The sequence below is a fragment of the Aedes albopictus genome, chromosome 2 (assembly GCF_035046485.1).
Source record: "Aedes albopictus strain Foshan chromosome 2, AalbF5, whole genome shotgun sequence".
In the NCBI taxonomy this organism is placed as follows: Eukaryota; Metazoa; Arthropoda; class Insecta; order Diptera; family Culicidae; genus Aedes; species Aedes albopictus.
Window position 1 is genome coordinate 368,400,948 of NC_085137.1, and position 20,963 is coordinate 368,421,910.

General features: G+C 37.7%; 1 protein-coding gene across 5 annotated transcripts in view; it reads left to right on the forward strand.

The window, feature by feature from the left end:
- Positions 1-2,149: 2,149 nt before the first annotated feature.
- The window catches only part of LOC109430546 (putative ferric-chelate reductase 1 homolog), a 184,352-nt gene continuing 165,538 nt past the window's right edge, over positions 2,150-20,963 (forward strand). For 2 of the 5 annotated variants that reach the window (XM_019706612.3, XM_019706614.3), the window contains exons 1-2: positions 2,150-2,287; positions 3,417-3,434. The gene's annotated coding sequence lies outside the window, so the exon portion shown is untranslated. The other 3 variants (XM_062852939.1, XM_029852440.2, XM_062852940.1) reach the window with 3 other exon arrangements.

The following is a 20,963-nucleotide window of genomic DNA, read 5'->3' on the forward strand; positions in this document are numbered from 1 at the left end:
GTTCTGGAGTTAAGGGCTTTATATCTACACCGGTAATAACGCATTGGTTGCATTTCAAACTTAGTATAGTGCGTTTTAGTAGTCATAGAAGATCAGTTGAATCATATGATACTTGTATACACATCATAGAAGCATCCTGGATCATCCGAACTATTCTGAAGTTGCGAAATATGATTTAAATTTGAAATGGTGTACCAACAGAAGTGAACAAACATCGAATCCTTGGCGGATCATGCTGGGGCATCATGGTGGTGTGGCCGGCACTAGAAAAAGATTTCCAAAGTGCTCAAACCAGCGATTCAGCTGTTCAACCGGGTCGGTCAATAGCTGTCTAGATATGTCTTTCACGGGCATCGTAGCACTCATCCCACTAATGCGACACTAAGGACTCTAATATATAGATATCTTTAGAACAGAAGTAAAAAAATCTAAGATCCAAAAAGTCCAATCTATCATAACTTTTTTCAACGTTCAATAAGTGCCTACTTTTCAAAGACATGAAACATTTATATATTCGATCACGATCAAATCGGACTATACATGTCAATGGTTGCTACTCCTAAACATTTAAACATCCTGCTAAACATTTATATAGGGGAAATTGTGTATTTTCGGCAGTTTTGTTCTCTTCGTCATGGGGGGTTTTTTGAAAGCTGTTGAACTCAGAGTTCGCCTCAGATCCATCCCAACCAAGCTGAATTATATGCCCAAGTTTCAAGAAATTTGGCCGACAAAAAACCCCCATGACGAAGAGAACAAACCTGCCGAAAATACCCATCGCCACCCTATTGTTGACAAACGTTCAAAATTTGATTCGTTTCGGCAGTTCAAAAATTGGTTATATAAAAATAATATTTTATGAGAACGATTCTAGCTTCGCGAAAAAATAACCAATCGAGCCCAAAATTGGACCAATGACACACAGGTTGACAAACAGTCGAAATTTGAGAATTTTTGATGCACTATAGGAAAAGTTAAATTTATTTGTGAGAGTTCATTTTTTCAATTTTCAGTTGGAATATTGATTACTCTTCGAGATGTTTATCTAAAACGTTCGAAAAATTAATCTGTGCAACCTCGCTGATGCTACATATGACCAACAAGATTGTGATCTAGCTAATATGAATTCGTATGATTGCAGTCAATTTGTGTGTTGCTAAGCTCTCATTTTATGATTCATACAACTCGCTAAATGTTCTACTATAAACATGTGTCGAGGAATTCAAAACTGATAAAATTAAAGTAATTTTAAGGCTGCGTCATCAGCTTCGGCAACCGTGTTGACTATGTCACTCGCTTTAATGTTGCCAATGCATTCAGCCTCCAAAGAAAATATTAGTTTTTTTTTTCAAATATCAACCTATAGGTATGCTCACTCGTAGCTCCCACGATGGTACTTTTTATCACTTCAAAAAACGCGAGGCAAACAATGGGATTTCCTTTGAAATGTGACGATAAACCATTTAGCCATGCAACACTGCAATAGAACGTAATCAACATTATTTGTGAAAGGAACATTTCAGTAACAAATTTTGAAAACGACGTATAATCAATGGTGTAGCATTGATTATATATAATCAATGCTACACCATTGATTATACGTCGTTTTCAAAATTTGTTACTGATTTGTCATTGCCATTTAAAATGAGGAGCCTCCATAAACTACGTAACGCCTAAAGGGGAGAGGGGTTCAGCAAAGTGTGACGACCCATACAAGAATTTCAGAGGTCCAATACAAAAAGTATGACATGAGGGGAAGGGGGGTTGAAAATGATTTTTGCTCGACATAATTTATGGACGCTGCCTTGTGAAATTTTACACTATTGATATGTGATTAGAATGAAACTTAAAAAGTGGACTGATATAAATCATTTATATAAAAAACATGTCAATAACCACCCCATCAAACTACCTCAAGCACTGCAACCTGTTCACCACCAGCGGCGCTTGAAGCGCTGCTGAGTTCCATCCGGTAACTTCCATCGGTGCTGCTGTAGCAGGTAGACCAGAAACCTGCTAGGGGGCAAAACTCACGACGCAACCATCGCCATCATCGGTGAGTACCAGCTAGCAACGCGGTGTAGGACGGATTTAGCTCCACAAATCACCCACCGATGATGACTGGATTGAGACTTGAGAAGCCCGATCCGCGCGCCACTATACGATCGGCTTAAGCTTCCTGCCAGCCAGCAAGCAGTCTTGGAAGTGGCTTCGGTGAGAGTGGTTCAAAGTAGCGCGCTCGTCGTCAACGTCGTCGGAAAGTCGGATCTTCTCTACAGATTTGCGGGTGTGTTTCGGTTCATCTCATTTCCATGTCGATAGTTGTGTGTATTGTTCAATATCCATGGGTGTGCTGTATTGTAGTGCTGCCTAGTGCTAGATACTTTTTAATTACCTTTCGCCGTGGTTATTACACGCTTCGATGCACAGTTGTAGAACAATGTATGCTCCATACGAGCTGTAAATTTGCTGGAACCATAAATTGATAATTGTTTCATCGGTGCTTTTTTCAATCCCGTAAGAACTGAGCCCACTAAACACTCGTTGATTCATCATTTGGATAGGATCATTGGCATACATTCCAGCAAATTTGGTTACAATATTTCCAAGAGTCTTTTGTTAGTGCCAAGGTGGTTGCTGTTTGTTTGACGAATGGATTGATACTTATAGTCAGTGGTGGTGAAAATATCGTGTCAATAGAGACCTAGACAAACAGCCAGTGCCAGTGTCGTGAAACTGCTGCTGAAGTGGCAATCCATGCTTTTACAAGTGCGAATGTTTGCCTAGTCACTGTTGATCGGTTGCGTCGCTTCGGAAGCTGTATGAGAGATCTGGTACCTGAGAAAAGCGCGCACGCTGATGATGTCAGGGCCTTCGATGGATTTGAACGTGGAATTTATAGTTGGAAAACGAGTTGCGAGCGCATACACACCTGTATGTGTGCCTGGATACACACCTGTGAACGGAAAGAAAGCGACAGTTGATTTAGGTGTTGTCGACTATTAGCTAGTTATGTGACCTATTGTGTGTGCGGCGTTCGTGGTGAAATTGAAATTAAAAACGATAACATTTGTTAACAATGGCCGTGTGAAAATTGCGCTTTCGGAGCTAGTTGTTTTTATTACTTTCGGCAATAAACCAACAAGCAAGTGATATACATCTCGTGACTGTGTTGTGGAGTATTTTCGATCATAATTGCGGCTTAAAATAGTACTATACAAAGAATATTGCGAAGCGCGAGCTATCGAGAATATTTTTTATGAGCATTTTTTCTTTCATTAGTTTTTTATTATTATTTTATTTATTAAATTTCCTAGAATTTCAATATCTTCAATATTATCTAAATTTAGTTTTTGTCTTTCTTGTTCTTACTTCTTTAATTTGTGAATTTCGTCGTCATCATCAAATTCTTCCAGTAAAGGAAATATACTCAGGTAAGCTATAGCTTTTATTTATAAACAGGTAGCATTTTTTCAGATAGAGAACTCTGTCGTTTTATTGATTACCTTTGTATAACTTTTTTCCGTTGTAGACATTTTAAAAATTCCAATCTCGTTTAGGTCTTAATAGTAATTTGATTCCAATGTACAATTAGAGTCCAAAACAGCGTGAGCTGCACATTTTTAAAATATTTTTTTCCAGCCGATATTTTTTATAAGTCAAGGCTTTTCAGTCACGGGATCTAATTTACTAAATTTTGTTTCTGTTTTCTTCAACATACAGCAAAGATTACATTTTCATCTCTGAACATTGAATATTTACTTGTAATTCTGAAAAAAATCATGGGATTTACGTAGTATGGGATAAAACGGAATATACGAAAACGTCCCATTCTCATTTGAAATCCCTTTTCAATAATAAGCAAAATTTTACATTTTTAGCAGTTTTGTTCTCTTTATCAAGGGGTTTTGAACGTGTCGAACTCAAAATTGGCCTCTAATCTTTCCCAACCAAGCTAAGTTATACGACCATCTTGCTTACTTACTTTCAGTCCTGGGCACCCACGGTGGTGAGAGGGCCGAATTGAAAGATTTCCATCCTGGGCGATTGCCAACCATCGCCTTGACCTGTGGCTAGGTCAAATTTCTGTCGACTTTCTTGATTTCGTTGTTGAGGCTGCGCCGACATGAGCCTCTGGGTCTGCCTCTGCTGCGATGTCCTGCTGGGTTTCAGTCTAACCCTTCAGTACTGGGCACCCAGGATGCATATTTCGCTTCCGCCCCTGCGTATAGTGTGGCCGACGCACCTCCATATTCGCTCCCGAATTTCTGTCGCTATCGGCTTTTGATGACAGGGAACGTTCATGAATTACGTCACGCTTGTAAGGGGGAGGGGGGGTTAAGTAAAGTGTGACAATCCATACAAAAATTTCAGAGGTCTGATACAAAAAGAGTGACATAGGGGGGAGGGGGGTTGAAAATTGGCAAATTTTACGTGATGTAATTTATGGACGCTCCCACATCGATGATGGAGCTCCACGTTGGACATCCAATTGAGAGGCCACCTTGCACGAATTATATACCGCAAGCATCTATTGATGAAGACCTGCAGCCGTTGAGTGTTCTCCACTGATACACACCAGGTTTCACTGGCGTATAGCAGCACAGATTTCACGTTCGAGTTGAAAATTCGGATTTTGGTGCGCCGACTAACCTGGTTGTTTTTTCATGCGTTTCTCAAACTCGCAAAAGCCTTCTTGATCCGTTCACCTACGTCGATCTTGGTGCCGACTGGAAGCTTTCAACATTCTCCACTGATTGACCAGCTACCGTAAAGCTGGAAGGGTTGACCGTGTTTACATCCAACCATGTGGTCTTGCACGAGTAAGTTTCAGGCAATTTGGCCAACAAAAACCCTCATGACGAAGTTAACAAACCTGTCAGTCACCATATTTTTAACCTTTAAAGTATGTGGACAACTTGTTTGCATACATACTAATACATGTAACGCAGTTTTTTACTCGATTTTTGGTTTTATTTCTATGTATACAGGTATGTTCCTTTTTTATTAACACGGTCCGCGATTTCCAGTTGACAAAAACGGAATAGTGATAAAAACGGAATAATTTTCTTTGAAAAAATATTTGGCAACATTTCAATATGAATTGGAAGTTTTACTGTAGAATACATTCCAATAGTAAAAATAGGCAGTTTACCATGAAATTTAATTGTTTCTTTCAAATTTTTATTAGCACATCTTGGTAGCACAGTTCAAATTACAGTTTTCTAACTGTGACGCCGACAAGAGCTTTTCCCCACATTTGTGACCACATTTTTTGTAAATTTATTTTCGTAGAGCGCAAGAATGGCACATATTACATTTCAACGTTTTAAAATATGTCATACTTCCAATGATTAATGATTAATCTCCAGGAACTTAATTTCGATATTCTTACAAAAAAGGTTATGTTTACTTCCTTCCGGAAGGCATTTCTCCACGAGTATCATCTTCTCAGATTCCTATAAAAGTTTCGTCTAGGATACTTTTAGGAAATCTCCAGGAACTTTTCTCAGCAGACACTTGTAACTTCTCCAGAGTATTGGATTCCCCAAGAAGTTCCTCCAGAATTATATTACCTTGCTGCTCGTTTTTCTTTTGGAATTCGATAAGATTTTTTAGAGAAAAGGTTCTGCCCCTTATAATTTCTTAAAAAAAACTTCTCGGATCAACCTAGATGTCTCTTTTCAAATTTCTCTTAGAGTTTCTTTGGGGATCCCTGCAAATATTCCACCAGGAACTGAAACTTATTAACCTTTCTTATGCATTATTCCAAGTAACACAACTTGTTATATAACAGTTCAAATTACACATTTCATACTATCTCTGATGTATTTTTCGTGCATTATTAACATCATATGGAACACTTATATAATCAAAACAGCGCAAAAAATTGCGGCTTTTAAAACATCTTTTAAGTTATACAAGATGTATGCCAATACACTTCTAGTACTAATAATTCCAGGTACTTTCCACCCCCAGGTTGTAAATAAGCTATTTATCATAATTGCTAACTATCAAAATATCTATATAATACCATCACTTTCTTTAGTTGGAATAAAGTTATTTTAAAGTAATACAGCTTATAGAATGCCTTACTATGACATACCATAAGCATTCGTTGGAATTAAGTTATTTGGAGGTAATATAACTTGTAGCTTCCCATAATACAATACTAATAGGAATATGAGCTATGTATATCAATACGTATAGTTGTCGTATCAACGGACACAAACTAATAGCATTGATAACCGCAATAACTTAATATTTTTTCCAGATGATGAAGGCAGGATGATCATTAATAAACTATGCTGACAATATAATTTGTCAAATGGCTGTATTCAATATAGGTGGTGTTTTTTTACATGCGCTTCTAAATTCATGGTGAACTTCTGATTTTACTCCATCAGAATTCAAGCGCCACTGAGTCAAATTAAAAATGAACATTAAAATTATGATATTTCTCTAAAATTCTCCTGAAAAACAATATGGCAGCTTTCCATGAGAAATACAGTATCGGTTGAAAGTATTGAGAATTGTGAAAATTTTCAACCATACTTATAGTTATATATACTGATCATTCTTCAATTGCGATTCAAATGTAATAATGTTTAGGAAGTAATTTTTAGCCGAATATTAAATAAATAGAAAAGAAAAGAATGTCAATTCATAGCACTTTTAAATTTGTGTAATTATATTTTTAAGCGGTACTGTGATCTGAATATTTTTATTCTGGTGGGACACAGACCGCAACTCAAATCAAGTGTTTTGGTTGTAAATAAGTTAAAATTACGCTAAAATAAGTTTTCAATAACTATGTTGCAATAGATTGTGAAAGAACTTATTGTAACGGTAATAATACATTTGAAAAGCATCTTTCTAGCGTGTTCATGCATTTATTTTTGATTTTGTTATGGAAAGAATTTTTCGACACCAAAATAACTTATATACAGCTTATCTTTTAACGCGGCTTAGCTGTATCTGTCAAATGTCAAAATATTGTTATTGGCAATTACGGTGCTTGTTTTGTCAGTGATCCGCCAGAGTTTTCCCAGTTTCCACGGGATTCCTGTTGGTCGATGATGTATCCGACCATCCCGTGTTCGGAGTAGTTTGCGGCGCTATGAATGTATGGTTTTGCAGTTCGTGAAATTTTTGTGACAATGGCCCGGCAAGACCTACGTTCTGATGACCATCGGTCACCAGCAGCAGTACCGGCATTTACGGTGATGTTCGAATAGCTACTACGGCAAACACTTTCACGGTGACCGGAGTACAAGCTGTGCGGGATTACGTTGAAAGTTAGATCTGGATCGCAAATATTGCAGTAGCAGCGTTTGGTCAACGAAACTGGTGCAAACACGGCCGCAGAGGGTGCACCGTTTTAAAGAAAGGTTGATGTGGCTATACTGATTTACCATAGTGATTAGAATAGGGGCCGTCCATATACCACGTGGACAGCTTGGAGGGGGGAGGGGGTTAGCGAAAAGTCCACGCTTGTCCACGGAGAGGGGGGGTGGGGGTTCGTCAAATGTCCACGTGGACAATGTGGTAACGATCATTAAAGACCTATTTAATGTTCATCTGCAAATGCCACACGCGCTGCGGAATACGACCAACCATGCTGGCACACGGTAGGGAAGAGACTGACTCAATCAATCAACGCGCGTTACCAATCGTGTAGCACTCGCGCGCGTACGAAGTAGACGAAGTGAAAACGGACATTAATAGAGGATCTACCACATCCCCTTTTCTCTGGAAAAGAAGATAGTGATTTTGTATCCAATGTAACTCCACTTTAAATAATTTCAATAGACTCATTATTGTCACCGGCTCAAACCCATATGGAAATCAGTATTTAAACTTAAATTACATGTGAGCGTGTGAGACACAATTAAAACGTTATTTCAGATTATAACACATGTTAATGTTATGCAAACCCTTACATTCGAACACTATTCAACTATCTGCCTTTTCTCAAAAAGAAGTCAGTAATTCAAGGTTGTCAGTATCATATCTCTCCCATTTTCTTTTATGAACCATACTTGCAAATTTCTGAAATGTACATCAATTGAAACCAACTAAATTTTTTTTTCTTTTAGCTCCGCTATCTTTGTACTAAGTACAAAATAACATAATTTGTAGAAGGTTTATTTTTATGTGATTATTCGTTGACTGGCAACAGCAATGGTAGAGTGATTACTCTCTCGATTAAGCATACTAATAACTACAAAATAAACAGCTTCTCAAACATCTCAATCATCCTTCACTGTTTTTTTAGATCAGGCTATAAATGGCGCATTTTAGAACAACGAAATGTAATGACCGAAAAAAAAAGTCATTTGTCGGCTTATAACTCGTAGTATCTAACAGCCAACATTTTCCTGGGCCTTGGCAAATATTTAAATGTAGTCAATGATACAAATGGCAACCGTAATTACACATGTTTCACATAGACTATGAAGCACGGTATTGGTAGTTTGAAGGGAGGTCAAGTCCCAAATTATCTCTAACGAAATTTATCATGGATGATTTTGAACCTAATCATGTTAAGATTGATTTTTATACCAGACGTTGACGATTATTGTTGTTTTATTCGATTTATAAGGAACATGTTATGCCATTGTATATGTGTCATTAGTAAAACACTATATTTGTTCTAATAAAAAGATCGACAAAACATAATATAGAATCAAGAAATTTTTTGGGACTCCGGGGAGTCATTGGATTTTCGAATTGTTCGGAGCGCAGTAAACTTCAATGCAACAGCTTTTTGTTGCATGTAAGACATTTCAACAATGTCATTATATTTTGCCTCGGTCAAGGGTGTTGTGAATGATTTACATAACACCTTTCGATATTCTTAAAACAATAAAAAAATAGCCCCAATCAGTAAGTACAAGATTAAACTCTTTCAACAGTGAAATTGTATTGCTGATGCATATAGTCAACTTAAATATTTTTTTTTTATAATTTTATCTTTGACATTTATTTTTCAGTTTAATGTTTGAAACTATCAACAGCTTTGTTTTTGCAAATATGCAAGTAAATATCAATCTGTTGCTAAAATCTATTCCTTTCATGCAAGGTAAAGTCTACCCTGCAATAAACTGACACGACCTTTTTTTAGGGCAACCAAAATTGCTTTTCCTCTTCCTAAAAGACTAATCGCTATCTGTTATTGAGCTATACGATAGTAAATATTTCTAAGCTAAAGTTTCCTATGGCATGACCGTTATTTTATTTTTATCATTGTACTTTATGTTTCAGACATTTCAGCTCTAAGCTCGTCTTTTAAAGGAAACTTTGACTTGTGTAATTCATTTATCGCTCCGTCTGTTGAATGTATTTAAACCATCATAACTAAATCATTCAAAGATATTGACGATTTCCCCCTTATCGAACGCGACGATTTAAATCCTTCGCGGATGAAATCGTCACCAGAGTCGCCGCCAATCAGCTGGCGGGAGTCTGACGTTTCTCCGATCTCACTAACACAAACAGCAGCATAGGTGGTGCTTGATTCATCGCGGTGATTCAGAAATACCGACTAAAAGTTGGCAGCGCATTTTGTTGTGAAAGCAACATACAATAACATGATATTTTTTTTTAACTGCCCTTTGCGGTATAAAATGTTTAAATCCCTTTAAATAGAAACACTCATGTATTAAATTTTAGATAACAGCATGCCTCGTTCAACTTTTTATTATGACTTCTATCTTATCTGTAGCACTGATCATAAACACATAACTGGATTCAGGTATGACAGATTACCGACGTCTCTCTCAACTTGATTTCCATCAATTGATTCAAATATTCAGTAGCTGCTCAATTGGACACACCGAATACTTACATTATTATTTTTTTTTTGCCTACGTTTGCTCACAAAAACTGATCAAGCGATTGCTCAATCAAGTACAGCATAATAAGCATTGGGCGACTAGGGTTTCGAGACGATGTTTTTTTTTTTTTTGGTTATGTGTAACGTCTGTTTTTTTCTGTGCAGATAGTTCAATAGACAATCTGTCTAAAGAATTTTACCTCTCATAATGTACACTTCTGCTAAGTATCAGTTTTTTTAGTCGAAATTGAACGGCTGAGGCGTTCGTTTTCAGTTCCAAGTTGTGAGAACTGACAGACTCCGGGAGTTCCTTTCGTGTGTGACCTAATCAAGTATCATTTCCAATCATCCACACAATACCAGAGCTGGCAGGCCAATCGTCTCAAGCGGTTGCTTGTGGGAATGAGTACCGTCTACGCCACCACGGGTGAAGACATTCACCTACAGAAAAGTGAATGAAATATGGCGATGTCAGTTCTCGCTTTTAGCATTCTGCATACGAGTGTGAATACTAGTTCACTTCTCTCCCGTGTCGTCACCTGTTATATAACCGTAACAGGCAAACTAAAACAGCGAAAATGACAAAAGCTGAATATCAGAATCATAAAATGCTGTCGAATATTGCAGCTCGGGTGTACATTATTCAATCATCTTTTCTTTTCTTTTTTTTTTACAAGGTTTACAAGGCAATCAGTACCTTTTCTTTGAATGTCACAGTGGATGTTCGATTCAGCAAATGCATAATTTCAGTGGTTTAAACTGCAACACCAATAGTTGCATCAACTTTTCAAGATTCATGTCGCGGTACCTTGAAATGGTTCTCAAATCAAATCATTACGCTTCCTCGTATCACCTTAGCGTTATTAACTCATCATTTTTTTTTTCAATAACACTCTATTTCAATATATATCTAAGGTCGACATCTTCTCATTGTATAGAAGCAATGAGTTACTTTTGCATCAATAATTGAACTATCATTGACTTTTTGAATCACTGAAGATCATTCATTTGTCTTATCGCATCATTTAGTGCGATCATTAGCTTTTCGCAACATTCAAGAGCGATCAACAGATACCCATCTCACAATATCCAAGATCGCACTTCTTCCATTAATTAAGAGCGTACGAATATCATTTCGCATCATCCAAGAGCGATGGTTGACTTTTCGCATCATTTAAGAGCGATCATCTATTTACCGAATCGTTGATGGGCAAATTTCGCATCACTTAGGAGCGGTTATATCTTTTCTAGCATCATCCAACATCAATCCTGTATCATCGCATCATCCAAGAGCGATCGAACATCATCTCGCATCATCCAAGAGCGATATTCTTTTCGCATCATTTAAGAGCGATCGAACACCATCTCGCATCATCCAAGAGCAACAATTGACATATCGCATCATTTAAGAGCGATCATCTACTTCCCGAATCATTCGCATCATCCAAGAGCAATCCTATATCATCTCAACATCTAAGAGCGATAAACCTTTCACATCATTTGAGTAAAGTATACTTCAAACCATTCCACAGCGATTATCTTTTTACTTGTCTCATTCATGAGCAATTTACTTTTCATTACATCATACATCATTTAAGAGGATTTTTTTTTTCTTACTTGATGGGTTACAATTTAAAGCAGCGAGTATACGCCGAATGATACATTTGCCTCCACTGCACTGGTCTCGGTCCTAGGTCGTTGGTTTATCTTTATTATCGATATTTTTAGCCCGAGGATAGTGCGGAACCTAACGGCTTTACTTCCCTTTCGAAAGAAAAACTCACATTTTGTGAGTTTGTCGCAAATGAGGTTCGATGTCAGGCAGGGATGGAATTCCGCACAGAAAATGTGCACAGTGTAGCTCATTTTCATAATTCAACCGCGCACACTCGCACACACACTGAAGAGCATGCCATCCCTGATGTCAGGTTCTCGGCGTGGAAGTTATGTGCTTTAATGCATAACAGGTCCTCTCCGCGACATCAAAATCTACTTTTAATCCTTTTCCTCCTTTTTTTTTTTAGAAATTATCCATTCCTCACATCACCATCATTATGAAGCATGAAAGGCTGCTAACATTGCCGCTTTTTAATATTAGATACCACCGAAACAATCTGACCATGACCACTTCTAAATTATGAAACCTGGGAATACAAAAAAGCATTGAGTAGAACTTTCAGGACGATATATTTGACCATTCTCTAAATCTGTACTCAAGAAAACGTTGTTTTATTGACAGCACAATTAGCCTAAAACCAATAGGAAGTCTTGACATGAATGTCTATTTTCAGTGATTCATGGAGGTGACCTTACTCTCCCTTTTCAAAATCAATGTCACATTGCAATTTAATTTTGTCAAAATATAACTTTACTTCGTTTGTACTAATATATTTTATTATGTATTTTTTTCCACATTAGTCCTTGAATGTTGTCAATCATTCATATGCATTGACCCAAAATGTGAGTCTAATAATTAAATGAAGACTTACCTTGAACTTCACCTAGTTAGTCTCACTCACCTAACTCATCATTACAGTCCGCAAAATATTCGGATCGGCCCAAATAATTCATTTTCTTATTCAACAGTCTGCAACGATCGATCATCATGCATCACATAAGCAGTCAAAAACCAATTTCCACAGAAACAATTGAACCGTACCGAACGGCCTTGAATGCCTGGCCTTGAATTAAATCAAGTGGCGAGCACAAAAGCGGACGAACAAAAGCGGAGCACACCACTCGATTTGATGCTTGCGCGTCCGGGTTATGCACAATCTCATTTTCACCGCTTAGCACTGAAAATTGTTTCATTTCAAAACATTTCACTTTATTTTTTCTTCTTTGCAAACATGCAATTCATATCGTCACCATTTTTCCGTTTTTCTCTCGTGCACGCAACCAAACACTTGTTTTTTTTTTACATTTCTTTTTCGCTCATTTTCATTTTTTTTTCACAAACATGACTAAACTACTCAACATATTTTTTTTCATTCTTTGGATTCCTACATCCTCGTCGCCATCTTGTGGTAACGATCATTAAAGACCTATTTAATGTTCATCTGCAAATGCCACACGCGCTGCGGAATACGACCAACCATGCTGGCACACGGTAGGGAAGAGACTGACTCAATCAATCAACGCGCGTTACCAATCGTGTAGCACTCGCGCGCGTACGAAGTAGACGAAGTGAAAACGGACATTAATAGAGGATCTACCACAGACAACATTAAACATATAAATTAGGAAACAAGAATCAACAAACGAAACAAATTATGTCGCATTATTGATGAGATTCTCTTCAACAGTTCTTTCATACATTTTATTTTATTATACATTGTCTTTTAGTTGTAAGTTACTTCTTCAAGGGAAAAAAAAATTAAGGTACTGATTCACAGACTAATTTGTTTTAAATTATCAGAATTTCTAATTACTTAGTTTTCTTCATCGAGGAATACACTGGAGATTTAAAATGGAATGTAGACCATGCAAATGTTGGTATTTCAGTCAGAACATTTTCTTTGAATTTCTGTATAAATTTTTCTAAGTTTCATATAATTTTTTTCAAGTTTCAAAATTCATGTAAAGATTTGCAGGCTTATCTCAAAAACTTTTTTTAGTAAGTTCCTTTAAAATTTAAGATGTTTCTGATCGATATTGAAGTCTAAGCCTCACCAATACAATTTAGTTGCTGTAAATTTTGGTTTTTGTAAACATCTAAGAAATATAATCTTATCTCAACGAAAATCTAAGATTTAAAATTATTTTATCTCAACAAAACAATCACACAATCATAGATTGAATAAATATTCTAAAAAACACCGTCTTCAACCAGAGGCTGTACAGACGAAACATTGAACAATCACTAACATTAGGCGATAGACATTACACGAAAAACACCCAATGAAGAATTTCCGTTTGACGAAAATTTTTCACCAACTGGAGCAAGAATCGAACCCACACTCTCACAAACATTAAGCTGAATTAAAAACAATGTTGAAAACTTGTAGGTACCTATTTTGTGCTACTTGTTTGTATTCTATGTAAAGCTATAGAATATTTGTATTTTATAAAGTTTTCAATTATATTTAAGACATGATTTACGAAAAAAAAAAATAAAAAAAAAACTTTTCAAAATCACTGTTTCTTTTTTTTTAGAAATGTGAAAAAAAAACTTTTTTTCTGATGTCCACGTGGACAATGGGGGAGGGAGTAGGGGTCAATGAAAAATCCACGCTTGTCCACGGGGAGGGGGGAGGGGGTCAAAAACCATGAATTTTCTGTCCACGTGGTATATGGACGGCCCCATATGGTATGTGACGGTGCGAGAAGTAATCTTGATGGATACATTGTTCTTTATAGAACTGCTGGTCGTCTGTTTACCGAAATCATTCAATATGCTAACAAAACGGATTACTAATCAGCGACAGCAAACCATAAAAATACGAAACTAATCATACATAAATAAAATAACCTGATTTTGTAGTGCTATATAATAGTAAATGTAACATATTTCATACGTTGCAGAGTCAAAATTATTTTTATTGATGTTTGTTTTCAGCCAACTTGATTTCAGCTCAATTATAACGTAAGGAGTTGTCAGGTACGCTTTTAGTACTACTATAAAACATCTTCTGTAATTTTTATTTCTGAAGATGTTTTCTGTGTTACTTGGGATGTTGGGAACAGCTCGCTGACATAGTGTACGGTTTGGGTCTAGAATGGCCCTGATGCACAAGGTGGGCTAAGAAAACCATTTTGGGGTTTAACCTCGACATCCTGTTGAAATTCATCCAAGAGTTGTTTTTGAGCTTCACCAAGATTTTACTTTTGAAATACAGGAGTTTCTCCGTTTCTTCAGAATTTCCTACGGGAATTCTTCGAAGGTTACTTTCTGAAGTACCTCCAGATTTTTTTCTGATATTTCTTCATGGGTTCTTTCTGGGGTTCCTCCAGAATTTCTTTCTAGGATTCCTTCAAAAGTTTTTCTAGAATGTCACCAGAAGTTCTTTCTTGGATTCTTCAAAGAGTTTCTTATGATATTTTTCCTGGAATGCCCTCCATCCAAAAATGTCTTTGAAGGATTCATACAAGACTTTGTTTTGGTATTTATGCGCAGTAGAAACACCAGCCCTACTGGAAGTTTTATTATGAATACTTCCTGTAGAGTTATGTGCAAATCAATGTCAAAGGAGTATTTGGTTCAGTGTGGAGGAGTGATGCAGAATCGAACTGTCAAAGAGGCCAACAATAATAAACAGCAACAAGGCGAGGCAGTAACGTTGGAACGGAGATACGGACTAGTATACGGGAACCTTGTATGGATGGAGGTGTTGTTGAGTGGCATGTTGCGGCCACGAGGCTCATCGGAACAAAGCTCCCACAGGATGATTCTACAATTTGGCACAGCCGGTAGGTATATTTTGTTTGAGTTGTGGCTGGAATTATTTTTTCCGTTGGAGGAGGAGGAAGAGGCGGAGGAGCAGTGTTTGCTTAGTCCATATTGAGTGAGTCCAAGTGTTGGTGTGCAATAGTAAAAAATGAGTCAATGGTATTTGGAAGATCCCGAGGTGCAAGAGACAACCCGTATTCCGTGGTGAGCCCGGAGATTTCCTTATAAGCTGAGAAGATAGCCAGTCCGGTCATGCACCGAAGCGCTAGCAGCAATACGTTTAGAAAGCAAGTCTGAAGTTCCTGAAGTTCCACGAGGAAGCGAGTCCGGACTAGTTCCGAAGCGCAAATTGAAAGAAGCGAGTCCGGTCATGCACTGAAGCGCTATAAAAAAGATGCGAATCCGGTTTCGTACCGAAGCGCCATTGAAAAGAAGCGAGTCCGGTCATGTACCGAAGCGCCACATATAGAAAAGATGCGAGTCCGGAATTATTCCGAAGCGCCAGTTCAAGAAGCGAGTCCGGTTCCGTACCGAAGCGCCATTGGAAAGGAAGCGAGTCCGGTTGTGTACCGAAGCGCCACATATAGAAAAGATGCGAGTCCGGAAGTATTCCGAAGCGCCAGTTTAAGAAGCGAGTCCAGTTCTGTACTGAAGCGCTAGTTAAAAGAGGTTAAAAGAAGCGAGTCCGGTTTCGTACCGAAGCGCTATAGGAAGAAAAGCGAGGAGGTTCAGTGACATAGAAGTTCGGAGTTATCTCATGAAATGTCCATCTGTGACTTCTGATTTAGAAGGATTGATAGTGTTTACAAGTTGAAGAGGTGAAAGATGTGATAGAGGTGGATTTTCAGCAATATAATTGTGCAGCATCAGGAATTTTGTGATGTCGAGATGGTTGGGAACTGGTCAATGTTTTGCATATGAATAAGGTTGTGTCAATGGCTTGGTTCAAATTATAGAACTGGTTGATGAAATGATTCTGCGGAAGTTGGAAATGCTCCCCTTAAAAAGGGAGCTTCCGTAGCGATGTATACGATCTGTCAGGTTCAGCAGATGTTCAAAGGGCAAAAGCAAGGGAACTGCAAAAGCGACAGATTCGTTCTATTGCTCAGTGTGCAGTAAACCTTGGGCACACACGGCGAAATAGTAAGAACACTAACTTTTCTGATGGTAAACCTCGTGGTAAGCTAAGAAGATATTTGGTCCATGAATTTGGCTTCTTTGGTGTAGAAAACAAAGACATTTCCTAGAAGGAATCGATAGTGAATACTTACATACTGGAGAGACGCAGTCCCACATAGAAGGGCCGTTCCTTTCTTATCTAGAGTATTGGTGGCTGTTGAAAAGCAATGTTGAATTAAACATCTTCTATGGAGGAGAATATGTGGTGGTTTATGCCTAGCGGTGATTGTTGAGACTGTCAAGAAGATAGGTACCGCGCCGGAGGCACCACAGTACATGGTTGTGTGAAGATTGAAGTCAAGGCCGAGCACTCGGCCGAGCAAAGCTGATGCTTAGTGATAATGCTTGCATCCAATTGGTCTAATGATGATTGTACACGTGATTTCAGAAATATTTTCAATGTAGTCGGATTGGTTCAAGAAATTCAGAACTCTTTCAAGTAACACAGTTTGGTGTTGAATGATGAGTCAGAACTGTTTGTCAGTTATTTGATTTAGTGACGAATTTAGGTTTCGAAACATACGAGAACGGTCAATAACGGACTCTCATTGCTCGAAATCGGATATGAATTCCGGTATGTCTGGTTACAGTAGACATAAGGCTAAATACAGTAATTTTTTATGAAAAGGGTCACTCATGGTTGCTCAAGAGTGATTGAAAAGCAAATGCGACATTGCATAGACTCTGCTAGTACTGGCAAATACCAGTTCATTTTGTATTTCGACACTTGAAACGCAGCTTGAGCTTGAGCTGGATTAACCGACCGAAGATGCTATTCCAGAATCGCCAGACCAGCTAAACTCACACAAGGAACTAATGAGATATCTGCGGGGACTGGCAGTCATCTTCAGTGTGCAAGTGTTGGTGATCTTCTATTTATAGGCGACAATGGTACCTGCCACGTCAGGTTGCAGGTCAATGTGGGCAAGGTTTGATGGGGTGATGATTGCAGTCGTTTTTATCCACGACAGGCCCGTTGCCTCTACGTCTGCGCAAACTCATGTGAATGTCGGAGTGTTGGTGCGATACGGTTACCAGAGGGTTCACACATTGGTGCGTGAATGCCAGGCGTAAAGTGGAAGGTGTGTTTATTACTTTGAAGATGTGCGGCACAGTTCGCTTAACTGCATATCTCATGGGCGTTATATGATAGGTTGACACTATGCTGTAGGAATTGGAAGGACGGGAAACGGTTTTTGTTAACCCATTCTGTTATAGCGAATTGCTGTATCGCGTAAGCCTTCGCTGGAAGAAAATATCATGCAACTCATCGAAGCAATGAACATTAAAAATTTAACACGGTAGATATAGAGATAAGGGGGATAAGGGATTTGAAAGGGGAACTTAACATTAGTGATTGCATTCTGAGGTGCATCCTGAGAGCCAAACACCCAAATAGCCAAATATGCTAGTTGATGAATAAAACGATAATGTAAAAGAAGTAACCTGACTAGAATAGAACTTGGCGAATTGAGGATTTTGATCTTGGTCAGTTTTATAACTTTCTGGTGCTAGGCAAGATTTAGTACTTCAATTCTTGATACATTTCCGGTAAGTTTATTAATTGATAGTGTGAATTTTGGCATCCGAAAGCTGACTGAAATAAGACATGTGGAATGCTTCGTCTAATAATGTTAACTGAAATTGAATCATCAACTACACAAAAAAAAATGGTTGAGATGCAAAAGGGAAATATGTTGGATGAAAATAGTATTATGCCTCTCAAGAAAAATCAGAATATGGCGATTATCTGTCATAATTCCATTATATGGGGTTTGACAGCATGAACACTCATTCCACTGAGCCACTCTAGCCGTTCGTCACAGATACATTCAAAAAATATCTGTCACTTCGCGAAACCCACGTGCTTTTGTTTTTGGCGGGAACACTTTTGATAAACAAAGAGAGAAATTCGAGTTGGAGAGTTGTCAGATGGATGAGAATCAAAACAAAACCGAGGAAGAATCAGGAGAATCACACACCACGTGCTAATCTGTGACATTTCTCGACGTCAAAATGCTGTCAGACAGGCCGATTGCAGTTATCGTCACACTTCTCAACCGTCACACTTTCATACTGTGCAGTTCGATTTGGTGTGAACAGTGCAATATCAAGTGGGTTTTCAAGAATTGGTCATCGGAACATTTTGATTTTTTTTTTCTGGAGAAGGAAAGGGATGTAGAGTTATGTGCAAATCAATGTCAAAGGAGTATTTGGTTCAGTGTGGAGGAGTGATGCAGAATCGAACTGTCAAAGAGGCCAACAATAATAAACAGCAACAAGGCGAGGCAGTAACGTTGGAACGGAGATACGGACTAGTATACGGGAACCTTGTATGGATGGAGGTGTTGTTGAGTGGCATGTTGCGGCCACGAGGCTCATCGGAACAAAGCTCCCACAGGATGATTCTACACTTCCAACGGATTTTCCAAGAGGATCCTATTGTTCATCTTTGTTATTTTCCCATGATTACTAGATGAACCAGTCTTGGGGTGAAAACCTCGTTAATAAAGATAATGTAATAATAATAATTCTCCCCGATTTCTTAATGCATTTCCTGGGAATCTCCCAGAAGTTTAGTCTAGTATTCTTCCAGGAATTTTTTCCTCAAATCCTCCAGAAGTTTCTTCAGGGAGTCCTCTTGATGTTCTGTATAGAAATCTCGGGGGAGTTATTCCTGAGAATCCTCCAGAAGTTCCTTGTGGGAATCCTTGAGAAATTTCTTCTAGGAAACCTGTATAAGTTCTTTCAAGAAATCATCAAAGTGTTTCTCGAGGGACACTTTCAGAGTTGATGGGATTTCTTTAGGATTTTTTGGAAATTCTTAGTTTCTTCTGGGAACCCTTTAGGACTTGCTGGAGAAATTCCCAGTTTGTTTTCCAAGATCCTAGACTCCTTTTTCCTAGAGAATCTTATTTCTGAAAGACTTAACTATCTATCAAATTTCATTCGGTAAAACGAAATATTTTGCATGAGTCGTTAATTTAGATGTTAATTGACCAATTTACCTTTTGATTGCTTAAAAAAATATTTCCATCCCAACATCGCATATTTGGCTTTATAAATTGAGCTATAGCTCAAAATTGTGACGTGTTGGAGCAAAATCTGTCAGAGACACTCAAGTTTGCTCTTGAGACAAAAAATGTTGCGCTGTGTATAGGTGACCTCAGATATACCTGATGCTCTGGATTTTACCTCATGGCTTGCATTACATGTATGAATCAGGTTGACAAAAGCTGATAGAACAATATACTATATTTGAAATGTACCCGATGTATTGTTATGAGCGTAGATAAAAAGGCCTTAAAGAATAATCTGGATGGCCTCAGGAATCCCCGTATGTGTGCCACTATTCGAGATGTATGTGTGAACCGTAGTCTTTGATCAGATGAACATCGCCCTCCCCCTCTCCCTCTCTTAGAGTCTACGTTGTTTATGCACGGGTCCTTATTGATACTCTGCGGTGCCTTGAACCTGTGGACTAGGCCATCCCTATTTTAGAAAAAAGTTAGAAATGTTGAAAGTTCAATATTGCAAAATGATCGTTTTAGTTAAAAAACCATCATACCAAAATTTGAAGTTCGTATCTCAAGGCTAAGTGATCCCCAATGGGGCATATATTTCTAACAAAAAATGTATGGGGACCCAATGTATTTTTTTCATCAAAAAATACCCTATTCTACTGAAATCGATGATTTTAAAACCCTGAATGGCCAAAAATGTGCTCAGAATTGCCATCTCTTTTCGTTTCTGAGTTAAAAGGAAAAGAGATATCGCATTTGGTTTTAGTAGAATAACGTTTGCTTTAAAACCAATTGACTTTTTTCATGTATGTTTGCGTTTCTCTTACACCAAAGTGTACTGAAAGGCTATATGTTCACTCAAAAAACAAATTTTCGATAGATGGCTCGGAGGGTTAATTCACTTACAGTGTATCAAACAATTGTCCGTACAGTAATTTTTTGGTCAAAATAAAGTTTCATTTGAATGATTACAACTTTTTTATACGTCAATCAAAAACGCTGAAATTTCGACTAATTATAACCCATATATTAAAGCTCCATTGGTAAAATTTTGAGCGAGATCGAATACGTTTTCTGAAAGTTGTAGAACTTTTAGTAAAACTTATAACATTTTTGAATACATTTTTAAAACATTATATCTCAATATGTACTTGTTGAAACTTTTTCAATATTTTTCGTGTAACAGCTTATACCTAAGGCTTTCATATGCAGCTTCGTTTAGGGTTTTATATTCACTACAAAAAATATGAAAAATATGCATATGTTCAGAGTGTCTTTTGGAAATTTATCATATTTTGATCAATAAAAATGCCAAGTGTTTTCAATTTTTTTTAAACTCTCTTAATGATATATTTTTATACAGGACCTACTAATCAACATATGAAAAGTAGGTCCTATGGATTTTTCGTTCAGTTAATGCACGTTTATTGGTGGAAAACGTTTGGCAGATTATACATATGTGCAAAATATGGTAAATTTCAAAACATCGTCAATTACATACGCACATTTTTCATATTTTTTGTAGTGAACATAA